Genomic DNA, 18,047 nt, shown 5'->3' on the forward strand with positions numbered 1-18,047 from the left:
ACCTTCCTCCTACAGTACTTTCCTGGGAAACAATAACAAGGATTTCCAGAATGCTAAACTAATCTTCAAGGCCTCACAGCTTAATCCAGTAAACCGACAAATTTAACAAATCTAGACTATAGCATATAAAAAACTTTATAACATGCATGTTATTACCCAGAAAAACAACAAAATTCAACTCAGTTTGTAACCAGTGAATTTCTGCAAATACTAAATTTTATTTAGGAGCAACAATTCATATTTAGCCCCATTAAGTGACATAGACTTGCCATTTCTAGTCAGGGCACCAATTTTACATTCTTAATAATTAACATAAAGAATTAAAACAGAACTTTTAAACATTTGTCTTTAAACATTCCCAAACAAGAATTCTATATATTTTTTTAGAGCTTTCTTACTGTTTAAAACTGACCATATTAACTCTCAGAGGGTGGGGAAAAAAAGCCCTCTCAATAACAGTCAATAACAATTTCTCCTTGAAATTATCTAGTAGTCTCTTACTTTGTTCCTCAAAAACATGACCACTGATCCCCCCTATAGTGTTTAGAATAAGTCATAAATACCAAACAGATAACACTGCACATCGTACTGTCACTTTACAACTCAAATTATGTTTAATAGCAAAACTAAAATATTTTGAATATACAAATCAGAGTTTAATAATAGTTTATGGGAGTCACATAAGAAAGAAAAAAACACAATGAAAAAAGTTTTTATTACTGTCCCAAATAAAGTACTTCACACATTAAAAAAAGTTAGGCTTCTATGCCTGAACTGAAGAAATCTAATTTGTGAGAGTCTGTAATCTTTTAAAGTCCTTCAATGATAATGAAGTGTACATTGGTCACAGTAGAATAGTTCAAATGAATTTTCCTGAGGCTACATTCTAAGTACATCTGACCCAGAAAGTATTTTTAGCAAGTGTGTCCAATCAATGCTGGTTTTATGCCTAGCCTAAATTAGAAATTGGGTGTCACAAATTTAAAGTAACAAAGTTACTAGGGACATTTTTAAAGACATTCAACTAGAACATAAGAAAAAGCCACAAGTTTGAAACAATTCAATACTCACAGCCCAGAAGCTAAGCAGGTTAGAAAACAGGCAATATGAAAGTCACATCCTCATCCACTACTACTTTTGAGGAACTGTGATTTTCTAACTTAATAAACTTTAACCTACTCAATTAATATTAATAAAAACTACAAAATAGTGATGGCTCTTTGTGTTTTCAAAATCTCTTGCCAGATGTTTAAAACAGATTAGGTTAATTATAAATATTCCCATGTACAAAAAAGACCATGTTTCTCTTCTTATAAACCACTCAAGATCATGATATTATGGGACCATGCAGAAGTTTTAATGCAAAACAGTAACAAAGATATGTGTGCCATAAAAAAAAAAAAAAAATGAACACACATAAAAATAGCTTTTGTGGTAATTGGAGCATAAATTTATTCTGACAAAAAATGGTGGAGTCTACAAAATGATAGCACTCTTTTATCACAAGTTAGTAAAGAAGTTCTGTACAATACACAAACTTTTGCCTACAAAAAAAGTCTTTTTTAAAAAAAACTATAGGTTGAATTTATATTCATCAAATTCCAGATTTAACTGATATATCTAGCTCTATTCCATTAAGCACACTTTGGGCTCTGAATAATCATTTTAAGGTCATCTCCTCCTCCCTTCAAAAACCGAAAAATAATTTTTTTTTCTCTGGCACGTTACAGTTCAAAAATCAGGATAAAAAATGTGCTGGCTTTTACTGTTCCAGTCTTCTTTTTACTCAAATCGTCTTCTACAAGTCGGATACATTGGCTTTTGGGGTTTTTCCCCCCTCCATAAACAGGTTTTAAACTGTACTGTTTCAATTGTGCCCAAGATCTGGTCACATAAACCTAATATTAGTCCATTCTCTGATTCGAAGAGCAGTTTATACACCGCAAATATACAGGTTCTCCTAGAACAAGCGCTTGAAAATCCTACAAATCGTCCTTGTACATAGTGGTGTCACTACATAATGCAACCCCAGACATAAAGTCTCCCATTCTGTTTCGCAGAAACATCTATACATTTATCTGTGCAAGTGCAAACTGTTCCATTTTAAGGAAACCCTAGGAAATGCATCGGTACGACTATTTAGCTACATCTCAACTTTTTTGGCCCAACTACAGATTCTTAAAAGCAAGCATATACCGGCAGAATCATAAGAGGCTTAAAACTTCAACGGTAGGGTCAGTCTGCTCGTGCAGCATGCAGGAAGCGCTCATATGAGCCAATAAAAAAAAAGAATCCTACCAGCAATGGAAAACTCAGAAGATTCTAAAACCTTACCTATAGTTTAGGTACGGTGGAACATTCCATCTCCGCACCTATGCCATCCCTTCTCCCTTCGCTCATCCATAACAGATTCCAACTGTAACCCAGAGGAGCTCCGAGAGCAGAGGTCCCAGGAAGAAGGGGGGGGGGGGCGCGATGTGGAAGCATCATTTTTTCCTTCCTTTTACATCAACCTTGTACCTCCGGCTGCCTTACCTGGTTCGCCTCCCACGAGCCACACACGCCCCGGGTAGCAGCCTCGCGTACAACGTGCAGGGCCGAGGGGCCGGCGGGGATACGGGAGCCTCTTACCTTCCTATCTCAGCCGCGTCCTCTCGGCTGGAGAAGAAAAGCCTGGAGGCCCGGGCGCGCCGGGGAGGAGCGCGTCCGCCGCGCCGCTCCCGGGGGTTCCCTCAGCGCCCCCTCAGCAGCCGCCGCCGCAGCGGCCGCACCACGGCCCCGAGCCGCCAGCACCACCTCATTCTGCGGGGCTGCCGCGGGCCGGCGCCGCCGGGGAGGCGGGCGGGAGGCGGGCAGCCGGCGCGCGCTCCCACCTCCCTGCGGGGATGAGATAATTCACACCCCCCAAGGTGCCGTGGGGGAGGGAAGTCCCAGGGCGGGGGGCCTGGACCCGAACCTTCGACCCTTCGGCCACAGACAAGTCTCTCCTCTCCCAGGCTCAGGCCCCTAATTCAGCCCTGGGACCCAGGAGTCCTGAGAGAACAATGTGGGGGGCCGCAAGGAGCGGAAAAGCGCGCGGGCGGGCGGGTAACCCCGGGCAGCGTTTGTATGTGAGAGTGCAGGAGGAGCTCAAGCGCCCCCCCTCCTCTTCCTCCTCCTCCTCCTCCTCCTCCGTCTCCTCCTCCTCCTCCTCCTTCCCCCTCAAGCACACCCGGTCTCCCAGGCCACAGCATAGCAACCGAACATGGCGGCTGCGCAGACGCCGCCAGTCAGCGATCGGGAGCCGCGGCGGCAGCAACAGGAGGCGATCTCGCGAGACGCAAGGCCAAACCCCTTCCCCGCTAGCGCAGACTGGAGAGGTTGCACCAGCCCCAGCGCGGGGGGACACTCAGGTGCGAGGGAGGCCGGACCTGGGTAGGTAGGGGAGGAAGGGCTGGGAGGAGAAGGCGGAGCGCTGTGTCTCCGCCCCATGGCCCCTCAGCGATTGGTTACTTGGACTGCGATCCCTGCTGGACCTGCTGACCTAAGGGACCGGACGGAGCTACAAGAAACCTAAGTTTTAAAAGGGGAAAACGAGACCTCTTGGTCCCAGGTCGTCCCAACTTCAATGCTAATAGAGGATGTAGGTTTTAGGATGCAGGTTTGAATCATTTCCTCTCCTAAATATAGACTCTAAAACAAAGAACAAACAACGTTCAGTTATAAAACAAACGTTTGGGTGCCTTCTGTGTGCCAGGAACGGTGTGTGCTTTTTAAAAATTTAATTAATTCATTCTAATAGCGCGTATGAATTTGGTGTTATCACGCCAGGGTTTTTAGCCAGGTGCATTCTAATATTTTATTGATGATACAAACTTATTGGTGATAAGACAAATGCCTACAGGCTGGGCGATCTCAGCTGAAATGATGTAAGGAGGGATTTAGGGACCATTACACATCCTTTTTGCGTTCGTTTGTGTCAGTGCCCCTTCCTGTCGCCTTCTTGCTCTTCCTTGCTCTTAGCTTCAGCATCCCGCCAGAGCCAGCCTTCATACAAACGTTTTTCAAAAATCACTGTCCCTCCAAGCCAACGAAATGCCTATTTATTAACCAGGGGTGGTTTTTGCAAGAGGAAATCTTGCAAATTTATACACATCTGTGAAAGACAGCAATATCTATTGATCCTCTTCTCCCTCGCACCCCCATTTAGTTTTTCCATTTTATTTTATTTTATTTTTTGTGAGGAAGATCAGCCCTGAGCTAACATCCATGCCAATCCTCCTCTTTTTGCTGAGGAAGACTGGCCCTGGGCTAACATCTGTGCCCATCTTTCTCCACTTTATATGGGAGGCTGTCACAGCATGGCTTGAGAAGCGGTGCTTCTGTGTGCACCGGGAATGGAACCGCCGGCTGCCAGCGGTGGAGTGTGCACACTTAACCGCTATGCCAGGGGGCCGCCACAGCCCCTAGTTTTTCCATTTTAAAAAGACAACTTGTGAGTCCATATTTTTCCTGCATTACACCTTCTACTTACTTTTATTCCCAGAGCTTAGTTCCAGCCAATGCTCATTTGTCCTTCCCTAAATATGCTTTCCTGCCTCTAACTCTCCATTTTTTGTGACTTTGTTCATGCTATTTCCTCCACTAAAATGCTCTTCACTTCATCTCCACCTGTCAACATCCTCCAACCACAGAGCACATGGGACTTCCACCAGAAGTAATTTCTTCCTCCGACATTGAGAGTTCTAGGTTTTTGCCTCCCTTTTTCTTATCACAATGCACATTTTGTTACACAATACCCATCCTTGTGTGGGTCTTATCGCCACTACCACATGGTAAGTTACTTGAGGGCAAGGACCTTGTCTTAGTCATCTTTGTATCCCCTATAATGTCTGGTGACACTGCCTGGTGTCAAAAAAGTTTGTTGAAAGAGTGAAATTCTTAAATCTCTAACTGATGGGATTTCAGGAAGGTACTTGAGACAGGGCAGGCTCTTCCTCAGCTTAGGATCTGGGAGGTTGCTGTGTCTCTGGGTAATATTGGTCTGGTCCAGATTTGTTCTTGTTGATGCCTCGGGGAGCCTTCTAACTAGTCCTCCTACTAATCTTGCTATCTCAAGACCCTCCCCCTCCAGCCCATTCTTCCCACCCCCATCAGTGAACCACAGTGACCTTTTATACAAGTATAAGTTTGATTTATAAATATAGCTGGAGTCTCAACATTGGAGGGGCTGCAGGAGGACACTCTTTGTTTTGGGAAACTCCACAGGATGAGCCCTTTAGATAAAGAATGGAAGCCTCGTATCCATCTACTATTCTTTAGGAAAACTGTGAAGTCACTTTTTCTTTTAATTGATGTCTTAATAGTTTATAACATTGTGAAATTTTTGGTTGTACATTATTGTTTGTTAATCACCGTATACAAGTCTCCCTTCACCCCTTGTGCCCACCCCCCAACCCCCTTGCCCCTGGTAACCAGTATACAGTTTTCTCAGTCCGTGTGTTGGTTTATATTCCACATATGAGTGAGATCATACGATGTTTGTCTTTCTCTTTCTGGCTTATTTCGCTTAACATAATACCCTCCAGGTCTATCCATGTTGTTGCAAATGGGACGATTTTGTCTTTTTTTATGGCTGAGTAGTATTCCATTGTATATATATACCACATCTTTTTGCTCCAATCATCAGTCGAGGGACACTTGGGTTGCTTCCACTTCTTGGCTATAGTGAATAATGCTGCAATGAACATAGGGGTGCATAAGCCTCTTCAGATTGTTGATTTCAGGTTCGTTGGATAGATTCCCTGTAGTGGGATAGCTGGATCATAGGGTATTTCTATTTTTAATTTTTTGAGGACTCTCTATACTGTTTTCCATAGAGGCTGCACCAGTTTGCATTCCCACCAGCTGTGTATGATGGTTACCGTTTCTCCACATCCTCTACAACATTTATTGTTTTCTGTCTTGGTGATTATAGCCATTCTAAAGGGCGTGAGGTGATATCTTAGTGTTGTTTTGATTTGCATTTCCCTGATGATTAGTGATGTTGAACATCTTCTCATATGCCTATTGGCCATCTGTATATCTTTTTTGGAGAACTGTGTGTTCATTTCCTCTGCCCATTTTTTAATCAGGTTGTTTGTTTTTTTGTTGTTCAATTGTGCAAGTTCTTTATATATTATGGAGATTAACCCCTTGTCAGATATATGGTTTGCAAATATTTTCTCCCAGCTGGTAGGGTGTCTATACATTTTCATCCTGGTTTCATTTGTCTTGTAGAAGCTCTTTAATCTGATGAAGTCCCACTTGCTTATTTTTTCTTTAGTTTCCCTAGTCTGAGTAGACATGGCATCCAAAAAGATTCCTTTATGACTAATGTCAAATAGTGTATTGCCTATATTTTCTTCTATGAGTTTTATAGTTTCAGGTCTCACCTTCAGGTCTTTGATCCATTTTGGGTTAATTTTTGTGAATGGCCATAGAACACGATCTACTTTCATTCTTTTGCATGTGGCTGTCCAGTTTTCCCAACACCATTTATTGAAGAGACTTTCCTTTCTCCATTGTATGTTCTTAGCTCCTTTGTTGAAGATTAGCTGTCCGTATATGTGTGGTTTTATTTCTGGGCTTTCAGTTCTGTTCCATTGATCTGTGTCTGTTTTTGTAACAGTACCATGCTGTTTTGATTACTATTGCTTTGTAGTATGTTTTGAAGTCAGGGATTGTGATGCCTCCAGCTTTGTTCTTTTTTCTTAGGATTGCTTTAGCTATTCGGGGTCTTTTGTTGCCCCATGTGAATTTTAGTATTCTTTGTTCTATTTCCCTGAAGAATGTCATTGGGATTATGTTGAATCTGTAGATTGCTTTAGGTAGTATAGACATATTAACTATGTTTATTCTTCCAATCCATGTGCATGGGATATCTTTCCATTTCTTTATGTCATCATCAATTTCTTTCAATAATGTCTTGTAGTTTTCATTGTATAGGTGTTTCACCTCCATAGTAAGATTTATTCCCAGATATTTTGTTCTTTTTGATGCAGTTATAAATGGTATTATCTTTTTGAGCTCTCTTTCTGTTAGTTCATTATTAGCATACAGAAATGCAACTGATTTTTGTAGGTTGATTTTGTACCCTGTGACTTTGCTGTAGTTGTTATTTCTGGTAGTTTTCCAATGGATTCTTTAGGGTTTTCTGTATATAAAATCATGTCATCTGCAAATAGTGAGAGTTGCACTTCTTCATTGCCTATTTGGATTCCTTTTATTCCTTTTTCTTGCCTAATTGCTCTGGCCAAAACCTCCAGTACTATGTAGAATAAGAGTGGCGAAAGTAGGCAGCCTTGTCTTGTTCCTGTTCTCAGAGGAATGGCTTTCAGTTTTTCCCCATTGAGTATGATGTTGGCTGTAGGTTTGTCATAAATGGGCTTTATTATGTTGAGGTACCTTCCTTCTATACCCATTTTGTTGAGAGTTTTTACCATAAATGGATGTTGGATCTTGTCAGATGCCTTCTCTGCATCTATTGAGATGATCATGTGGTTTTTATTCCTCATTTTGTTGATGTGGTGTATCACGTTGACTGATTTGCTGATGTTGCACCATCCCTGCATCCCTGTTATAAATCCCACTTGGTCATGGTGTATGATCTTTTTAATATATTGCTGTATTCAGTTTGCCATTATTTTGTTCAGGATTTTTGCATCTATGTTCATCAGCGATATTGGCCCGTAATTTTCCTTCTTTGTATTGTCCTTGTCTGGCTTTGGTGTCAGGGTGATGTTGGCCTTGTAGAATGTGTTAGGAAGTGTTCCATCTTCCTCTACTTTTTGGAATAGTTTGAGAAGGATGGGTATTAAATCTTATTTGAATGTTTGGTAAAATTCACCGGAGAAGCCATCTGGTCCTGGACTTTTATTTTTTTTGGAAGTTTTTTGTTACTATTTCAATCTCTTTACTTGTGATTGGTCTATTCAGATTCTCCCTTTCTTCTTGGTTCAGTTTTGGGAGGTAGTACGAGTCTAAGAATTTATCCATTTCTTCTAGATTGTCCAATTTGTTGGCGTATAGTTTTTCATAGTATTCTCTTATAATCCTTTGTATTTCTGTGATATCTGTTGTAATTTCTCCTCTTTCATTTCTAATTTTATTTTTTTGAGCCTTTTCTCTTTTTTTCTTAGTGAATCTGGCTAAGGGTTTGTCAATTTGGTTTATCTTCTCAAAGAACCAACTCTGTTTCATTAATCCTGTCTACTGTTTTTTGGGTCTCGATTTCATTTATTTGTGCTCTAATTTTTGTTATTTCTCCCCTTCTGCTGACTTTGGCCTTTGTTCTTTTTCTAATTCTCTTAGGCATAATTTAAGGTTGCTTATTGTGTGAAGTCACTTTTTAAAAATTGAGATATAATTCACATACCATAAAATTCACCATTTTACAGTATACAATTCAGTGCTTTTTAGCATATTTGCAAAGTTGTGCAGCCATCACACCTATCTAATTCCAGAATATTTTCATCACCCCAAAAAAGAAATCATGTACCCATTATGGACCACTCTCCATTCCCACCCTCACCTCCCCAACCCCTGACAACCACTAATTTACTTTCTGTCTCTATGGATTTGCCTACTCTGGACATTTCATGTAAATAGAATCATACACATTGCAAATTCTTTACAAAAATATGTAAATTTTTGCTCTTATTTAAATTATAATCTTTTAAAAATTAATATATGCCTATTGTGGATCATTTTGATGACCACCTTGTAACCAAACACTGTGACTTGATTTTGTATTTGGCACCAAGAACTATAACTTTAATTTTCTTGGGCTAATGAGAAAAGAAAGAATACTTCTTGTGGCGATGACAGCATTCTGGTTAAATGAAGGTCAGCCATCCTCATGGCACACTGTACAAAAGTTTCACAGAAATTCAAGTAGAGAAGAATTTTGGGATAATTAAGTCAATTATAAGCATGTCTAAAAAAGCCTCTACCATAGCAATTTGAGTTCCATATTCTCATCACAAGGGACAATTTAATTTCAGCAAAACATCATCATCCACCACATTACATACATAATATTAATTGAATTCTTAATTTTGTTGATTTAATTTGCAAAATTGTTTCTGTTTTATACATGTAGAAGAGCTGTGAGAATAAAGACTTTATACCTAATCTGTTTACACTTAATTAAGAAAGATAATTTAAATAATTTAATTTAACATTTGAGAGTTAGCAAGGTATTTTTTCATAATCATAGAACTTCTAGAAGAAAACATAGGCAGTACACTCTTCGACATCGGTCTTAGCAGCATATTTTCAAATACCATGTCTGACCAGGCAAGGGAAACAAAAGAAAAAATAAACAAATAGGACTATATCAAACTAAAAAGCTTCTGCAGAGCAAAAGAAACTGTCAACAAAATGAAAAGACAACCTAACAATTGGGAGAAGATATTTTCAAACCATATATCTGATAAGGGGTTAATATTCAAAATACATAAAGAACGCATATATCTCAACAATATAAAAACAAACAACCCAATTAAAAAATGGGCAAAAGTTCTGAACAGACATTTTTCCAGAGAAGATATACAGACGGCCAACACGCACATGAAAAGATGTTCAACATCACTAATTATTAAGGAAATGCGAATCAAAACTACCATGAGATATCACTTCACTCATCAGAAAGGCTATAATTAACAAGACAAGAAATAACAAGTGTTGGGGAGGATGTAGAGAAAAGGGAACTCTCATACACTGCTGGTGGGAATGCAAACTGGTGCAGCCACTATAGAAAACAGTATGGAGATTCCTCAAAAAATTAAGAATAGAACTACCATATGATGCAGCTATTCCGCTGCTGGGTATTTATCCAAAGAACATGAAAACACGAATGCGTAAAGATATATGCACCCCCATGTTCATTGCAGCGTTATTCACAATAGCCAAGACTTGGAAGCAACCTAGGTGCCCATCAAGGGACGAATGGATAAAGAAGATGTGGTATATATACACAATGGAATACTACTCAGCTATAAAAAAAGATGAAATCTTGCCATTTGCGACAACGTGGATGGACCTTGAGGGTATTATACTAAGAGAAATCAGTCAGACAGAGAAAGCCAAATACCGTATGATCTCACTCATAAATAGAAGATAAAAACAACAACAAACAAAAACATAGATACAGAGATTAGATTGGTGGTTACCGGAGGGGAAGGGGGAAGGGAGGAGGGCGAAAGGGGTGACTGGGCACATGTGTGTGGTGATGGATAGTAATTAGTCTTTCGGTGGTGAACATGATGTAGTCTCTACAGAAATCAAAATATAATGAGGTACACCTGAAATTTAAATAATCTTATGAACCAATGTTATCTCAATTAAAAAAAAAAAAAGTGGCCCCAATATTGGCAGATATTGGCCGACACTGCTATTGACTGGTTTTTTCCCCTTGTCTGCAGCCTGCCCTTGGCTGTGCTTTGGGAGAGTAGAACAAGAGTTGTATCCACACTTGGAGGGTGTTGGCAGGGGAGGACTGGCCTTTTTGCACTGTGTGCTTGGCATTAGGACCTCTCCTAACCCTGAATAGCTACAGCCAGAAGGGAATAGGTATTCGTTTTAGCCTGTGAAGCCAAGCCAGGCTGCCTGGGCTTGGCACTGACCTCTGGCAGCCACAAGGCAGCAGAGAAGGAGCTTTCACCAGGCACTGTGGCTGACTGACCAGCCAGCCCCCAGTCAGCAACTGGGGAAGACCTCTTTGGAAGAAATGAGTAACCCTGGGGTCACTGAGGATATCTAGGGAGGAGAATCCCAAGGGAAAGCTGGACTCAGCTTGCTAGGTAGAGCTCAGAGTGGCATGAATCTTAACATTAAAAAACACATGACTTAAAGTGACTGGGTTTTGTTGCCTAATCTGGTGAGGTGGGACATATAAGGTACACAGGCTTTCAAATACCTGATCTCTGACATGAGACCTTAATTGGATTATCTGTCTGCCTTTGCCACACAGTTAAGGAGGAATGTCATCTTTTTACCTGTCTGGAATCTTCAGGCATAACTCAAAGCAAAGCAAAATGAAACAAACAAATTTGAAGAGTTTAAACCTTTAAAGAAGTGTCATATAGGGCCAGCCCAGGGGTGTAGCGGTTAAGTTCATGTGCTCCCCTTCCACTGCCTGGGGTTCATGGGTTCAGATCCTGGGCGCAGACTGACACACCGCTTGTCAAGCCATGCTGTGGTGGCGTCCCATATAAAGTAGAGGAAGATGGGCATGGATGTTAGCCCAGGGCCAGTCTTCCTCAGCAAAAAGAGGAAGATTGGCAACAGATGTTAGCTCAGGGCTAATCTTCCTCACACACACACAAAAAGTGTCATACATGATTCCAACAAGTTCAGAATTCTGTGGCTTGGGCTTCCTTTAATCTTAGAGCTACTTTAATATGCTTTACAATGTATTAAATAAATTATAGATAGCATATATCTCTGAGGCAGTTGGCCCAGATTTGCTCACTCAACATGGCCCTCTCCCTCTTCATTTGCCAGCAATTCTTTCTTATCTTCTTTGCTTCCTCCTCCCTCCCTCCCTCCTTCCTTCCTTCCTTCCTTCCTTCCTTCCTTCCTTCCTTCCTTCCTTCCTTCCTTCCTTCCTTCCTTCCCTCCTTCCCTCCTTCTTTCCTATAGCACCAGAAGACCTAAGTTAGCAATCCCTGGGATCAAGAACTATACTGAAAAATGTAAAATTTAACAGACTTCCTCTTACTCCCAGTCCCACTCCCCAAAGGTAAGCACTATTAACAACTTCTTGTGTATACTTCCAGCATTTTCTCTGCATATGTAAGCTAAATGTATATCTTTTTCCCCTACATACAAGGAGTTATACTATATATGCTATATTTCACTTACAAATGTCTTTAACAGAACAGATGTATATCATTCTTTCTAAGGGCTGTAACATAATGTATTTAATCTTCTCTAATAAATGGGCATTTAGCAGTTTCCAGTTCTTTGCTATTACATACAATGCTGTAAAGAACATTTTTGTCATAAAGCTGTGTTCACATAACAAAGTATTTCTTTAAGATAAATTTCTGGAAATGCAGTTGCTGGGTTGAAGTATATGGGCATGTTTAATTTTGATAAATGGTGCCAAATTGACTACCAATTGCACCCACCATCTATGTGTGAGTATCCACCTCTTCCTTATCGTTTCTGGGTTTCGTATTTTCCTCAACCCAAAAAAAAAAAAAAAATTCAACCATCTTTTCTTCTAGTAGTTTTAGGTTTTTGGTTTTTTTAAAATTCTTAATCTATGATGCATGTAGAAATAATTCTGGTGTAAGGAGATAGGGATCCAGCTTTTTTTTGTTTTTAATGGCTATCCAGTTGTCCCAATATCACCTTATTGAATAATCCATTGCACACACACACACACACACACACAATTGTTTGCTAAAGTGCTTTAATCAGATACCAAATTCTAAATTTTGATTTGGGAATTTTTTAGTTTATTCTGTGGAGCAATCTATTCCATCTCTGTACTTAGTTCCTATTGCTGCTGTAACAAATTACCACAACTTTAAGGCTTAAAACAACACAAATTTATTATATTATAGTTCTAGACATAAGAAGTCCAAAATGGATCAACAAGCTATGTTCCTTCTGGAGGCTCTAGGGGAGAATCTCTTTCCTTGTCTTTTCCAGCTTCTAGAGGCCACCTGCATTTACTTGGCTCATGGCCCCTCCTTCCGTCTTCAAATCCAGCAGCCTAGCATCTTCAAATCTCTCTCTGTCTCATCACCTTCTCTGTCTTCAGGAACTCCCCTACCTCCCTCTTATAATGACTGTTGTGATTACACTGGGCCAACCCACACAATCTGGTATAATCTCCCCATCTCAAGATCCTTAATTTAATCACATCTGCAAAGTCTCTTTTGCCACACAAGCTAACATATTCACATAATCACCCTGTGGATGAGAGTGAACATTTTTGGAGGCCATTATTCTGTGTGCCACAGTCTCTAATACCAAGCTTTTGAGCTACTAGAATTTCTAATAGGTTTTAATATCGAAGAGTTAATTTCTCCTCATGACTTCTTTTTCCAAGATGAACGTATTTTTAATTATATGAATTTAAAATATGTGAGCCCCAGATTGTAACTGAAATATTAAATTATTTCGACAGCATATATAGTGAGCCTAGTGTAGGATCTATATATTACCTGAAAAAAGTTATTTGTAGGTATATGTGAATATAATCTGTATACATAAGCACATTCTTAGGACACTGATTATTCATATTATAAGCCACTTAACCTGTGTCTAAGTCTTAAGTATTAGTGCAAATTGGTCATCATAATTTTCATTCATTTTAAAAATATATATACTGCTCACTTAGTATTTGCCAGGCACCAGGAATACAAGTAAGAGGTGGCCTTTGCCCTCAAGGCAAGTATTTTTCATTCTTAGGTTGTGACTTATTAGTAGGTTGTGAAAGCAATTTGGTGGATCATGGCTAGTCTTTTGAAAAAAAGAAATGCACTAGAATAGGCTAGAAAATGTCAGAGAGCGTCACACAAAGTGAAGATCAACATGGTACCCTGAAACGTTAACTTTAGTTACATGTTGGTGTGTTTGTGTGTATGTGAATTGCAATGTAAAATGTCTTTCTTCCTTTGACTGTGATGGCCAAAAAGTTTGAGAGCCTCTGGTCTGAGGGAGAATTAATGTGTAAATAAACAATCCAAATTAGTATAAGAAGTGCTTTCACAGATTAAATTGTAAACTGCCCATGAGGGCAGGAACCGTGGCTCTTTCACTCACCGTTATTTCATCACAGCCTAACCTAATGTCTGATATATAATCATAACTCAGTTATTATTCTCGAATAAGTGAATGAATGAGGTGGGCCTGAAGTGCTCCGGAAAGCAGTAGGAGATCAAACGACTAGCACATTTGGTGCCTTAGGTTTTGCATGACTTCCATTGGGAGTTGTGGACTGCGGGGACAAGGTTTGGAGAGGAAAATGATCTGATGTAGAATTGAAGGCTGAGCAGAGCCTTTGAGAGGGAAGCCTGGGGGACCTTGAGTGACATCTAGCGGCTTCTTTGACCAAATGGGAGGCACAGCCTAAGGAATCTCCCGTTAGGTGGAGTATTATTGGACATGCTGTTTGCTTTAAAAAAAAAAGAAAAAAGTAATAAAGATGGGCTTTATCCCTGCATAGTGTATAAATTTTCCTTTATTTGTGGATGAATACTGTGGATTTATTGGTCTGTGCTATTTTTTATGTGTTGGCTTTGCCCGTAAGAGCTTTAACATCAGATTAGAATATCTTGATTAATCTTCGTGCCTTTGTAGCCTGTTACTCGGCAGCTGGTACAGCATTGTCAGATGTGCTTCAGGTGTGCAATAAACAACTGCTGTTGGCTGGCTGACATGTTTTAGTCATTCGTTCAACTTGTGGTCATTGATTGGACATCACCCACATTAAGGATTCTTAATCCACACATTAGAAACACCAAGAGAGTTTTTAATAAGTACAGAAGCCTTTGCCCTGCCCTGATCCCACCTCCATTCTCACTTAATTGGTCAGGGTAGAGCCCAGGCTTCTCTCTATAGATGATAGATATAGATATAGGTATAGACGTAGATATAAACATAGATGTAGAAATAGATATAGATATAGGTATAGATATAGATATATAGATTTTTCCAACTCCCAAGGTGATTCTACTGTGCAGCAGGGTTGAGACCCACAGATCCCATTTGGACAGGCACTGAACACATAACACAGAATCAGTGTAAAACAAGTATCCCTGCCCTCTAGATCAGTGCTTCTCCAACTACTGGGTGAAGGACCAATCTGTCGTTGACCAATAGTACTGTAAATTAAAAATAAAAATAAATTACTAGAAAATTAAATAAGACAAAGACGACATAAAATACAAACTCCAATTTTATATTAGATTCAACAGGAATCAGTCAATTACAAAGTCTTATAATTGCCAATTCATGTTTTCCATTTCTAGTTCCTAACCTCTTTAGATTTTTCTAATACAAATAGTTGCTCTGAGGATTATCAAAGTCACACAATCTAGAACACTCTCCTTCTTATCTGGGTATCAGGTTTAAGACACAGAGAGAGAGGCAAGTGGAAGGCAGGATAAGCCTTAAACCTGAGGCTTAAATTTATTGTGTGCCTTCTTTCTAATTGCAGTCTGACTAATGAACCAGTCTAAACAGGTCTATGTGTCTTCCTTAAATACAGACTCAGGTGTCCCCTGGTGTGCAAAAAAGACACTATAGTAAGTAGAAAATCAAATGTAAAGGGAATTTTCAATTAGAGGAACTTGAAAGATCTGGTGAGCCATAAAGATTTGATCCAATAGGAATTTATCATTAAAATCAAATTTAGAATTAAGTGAAGCAATTTGAAAATGGGCAAAAAGATACAGAATATTTGACAAATCAATCTCAGAGAATATCCCTTTCCTTTATTGGGCCTCTGGAAAGGCATCAGTGGTATCAGCCTGTGTCTGATGTGGGAAGTAGGGTGCAAAGAAAAGTTTGCAGCCGTTTTCTATTTGCAATGATTCGTTTCTTGAGAACTGAGGAAAACTTATTCTAACAGCCAATTTGGGGGAGCGGGGAGAAGAACACAGGTTTGGGAGGGAGTAGAATAAGTGCACTCACAGGCTAGAAATAACCTACAGAATCAAGAGTTTCCAAGTCTCTAACAGAGCCAGATTAAGGATGTTAAAAATCATAGCAGTTGAACCTACTTGCTGAAGCTGACACACATCCTTGCACAAATGCACACTTAAATTAAGGATGCTGGGTTGAATTCTCAAGAGTCTCTCACCCCTACTCCAGCACTTAAAAAGAAACCAACCTCAATGTTCAACAACAGGGGATAGGATAGGTTAACTAAGTTATGGTTCATCCATGCACACATAGAATATTATTCAAGCATTAAAAATTGTGTTTATAAACAAGTTTTACTGACATGGAAAAATGCATATTATGTAATATTAATTGAAAAAATCAGATGCAAAATTAATATATGTAGTATGAGCTCTCCTTAAGAATGACATGCATAAGGAGGGATGACTAGCTGGAACACAGGGGTTTTGTAGAGAGTGAAGCTGTTCTGTGTGGTACTATAATGGTGGATACGTGTCACTAGACATTTGTCCAAATCCGTAGAATATACTACACAAAGAGGGAACCCTAATGTAAGCTTGGACTTCAGGTAATAATAATGGATCAATATCAGCTCATCAATTGTAACAAATATACCCACACTAATGCATGATGTTAATAATAGGGAAAACTGGGGATGGAGGAGGATGGAGGAGAGAGAGGATATGTGGGAACTCTCTGTACTTTCTGCTCAATTTTTCTGTTAGCTTAAAACTACTCTAGGGCCGGCCCCATGGCTTGGCAGTTAAGTGCGCGTGCTCCGCTGCTGGTGGCCCGGGTTCGGATCCCGGGCGCGCACCGAGGCACTGCTTCTCCAGCCATGCTGAGGCCGAGTCCCACATACAGCAACTAGAAGGATGTGCAGCTATGACATACAACTATCTACTGGGGGGAAAAATAAATAAATAAAATCTTTAAAAAAAAAACTACTCTAGAAAATAAAGTCTATTAATTAAAAAAAAAAAAACATGCGTAGGAAAAAGACTAGAGGGAAATACAATAAAATCTCAGCCAGACTGTAATCCTATAAGATGGTGATTAAATAAATAAATACTCAGGTTATAGACTCAGATTGCCTGGGATCACATCCCATCTCCTCTACTTAGTACTTAGGTAAGTTACTTCAACTCTCTGTGTTTCCGTTTCCCCATCCATTATCATGGGGATTCTGATGGCACTTACTTTACAAGGTGTGTTATGAGCATTAAATTAGTTAACACACATACTGTGCTTAAAACAGTGCTCAGAACATAATTGTGCTTATCCTCTCTGGAGGGGTGGAATTGTGGTGATTTTAATTTATAATCTATATTTACTAATATTTCTCCAATAAATATATATTATTTTTATACTTATGGAAAACTATATATGCATGTATACTATGAGATATATATGGAAAAATGTATGTATTTATATATTTTGTATTAGTTATCTATTGTTGCTTGACATAAAACAACAAACATTTATTATCTGTCAGCTTCTGTGGGTCAGGCATCTGAGAGTGGGCTGCTGTCATCTGAAGCTGAAGGCTTGAGTGGGGCTCCATTTCCAAGATGGCTGAACCACATGGCTGACTGGTTGGTATGGGCTGTAGGCAGAAGGCCTCAGTTCCTCATCACGTGACACTCTCCATAGTGCTGCTTGAGTGTCTTCATGACATCAGGGCCGGCTTCCCGCAGAATGAGTGATCTCAGAGAGAGCAAGGCAGAAGCCTCCATGATTTTTATGGCCTAGCCTCGGAAGTCGCTCACCATCATTTAAACAACATCCTATTGGTTACACAGGTCAGCCCTATTCGGTGTAGGACAGAACTAAACAAGGGTGTAAATACCAAGAGGCAAAGATTGGGGCCCATCTTGGAGGCTGGCTACCACGTCTGTATATGTGTATGTCTATGTATGTATACGTATCTATATACATATGTGTCTATGTATGTATGTGTGTATGTGTGTGTTTTTCTGCCAGCTGAAGCATTACCCTGGTGTCCCTGCATGCACATTCTTGCCTTGTTTATTCTATTGAAGCAACCCCTGGCCCTCAACTCCATTTTGGTTGCCTGTTACTTGGTCTTAGCAACCTCTTCCTTTCTTTTCTTTCTTTCCTTCCTTCCTTCTTTCCCTCTCTCCCTCCATCCTTCCTTTCTTCAGGAGGTACTTCTTGTGTACCTATTAAGTGCCAGTGGACACCTCTGTCCACCTCTCTGACCCTATACTCCTCTCCTGCTCCCTGCCCTCCTTTAGGCGCCCCAACACCAGCCCCAGTGTACCTGACCAGCTCAGCTTTCACAAGAGCATCTAAAACTTCTATCTCTAGGTCTGCCTATTTCCAGATGTCCCCAAGCTCTAGTCCCTTCCAATCGCCAA

General features: G+C 40.0%; 1 protein-coding gene across 6 annotated transcripts in view; it reads right to left on the reverse strand.

The window, feature by feature from the left end:
• PTPN4 (protein tyrosine phosphatase non-receptor type 4) overlaps positions 1 to 3,118 on the reverse strand; it is a 214,022-nt gene extending 210,904 nt beyond the window's left edge. For 5 of the 6 annotated variants that reach the window (XM_004423902.3, XM_014782471.2, XM_087435053.1 and 2 more), the window contains exon 1: positions 2,632 to 3,118. The gene's annotated coding sequence lies outside the window, so the exon portion shown is untranslated. Of the gene's footprint in view, positions 1 to 2,535 lie in introns of all 6 variants that reach the window. The other variant, XM_087435052.1, reaches the window with a different exon arrangement.
• Positions 3,119 to 18,047: the final 14,929 nt, after the last annotated feature.

This window comes from Ceratotherium simum, chromosome 9 (genome assembly GCF_057802395.1).
Source record: "Ceratotherium simum simum isolate JZ-2026a chromosome 9, ASM5780239v1, whole genome shotgun sequence".
In the NCBI taxonomy this organism is placed as follows: Eukaryota; Metazoa; Chordata; class Mammalia; order Perissodactyla; family Rhinocerotidae; genus Ceratotherium; species Ceratotherium simum.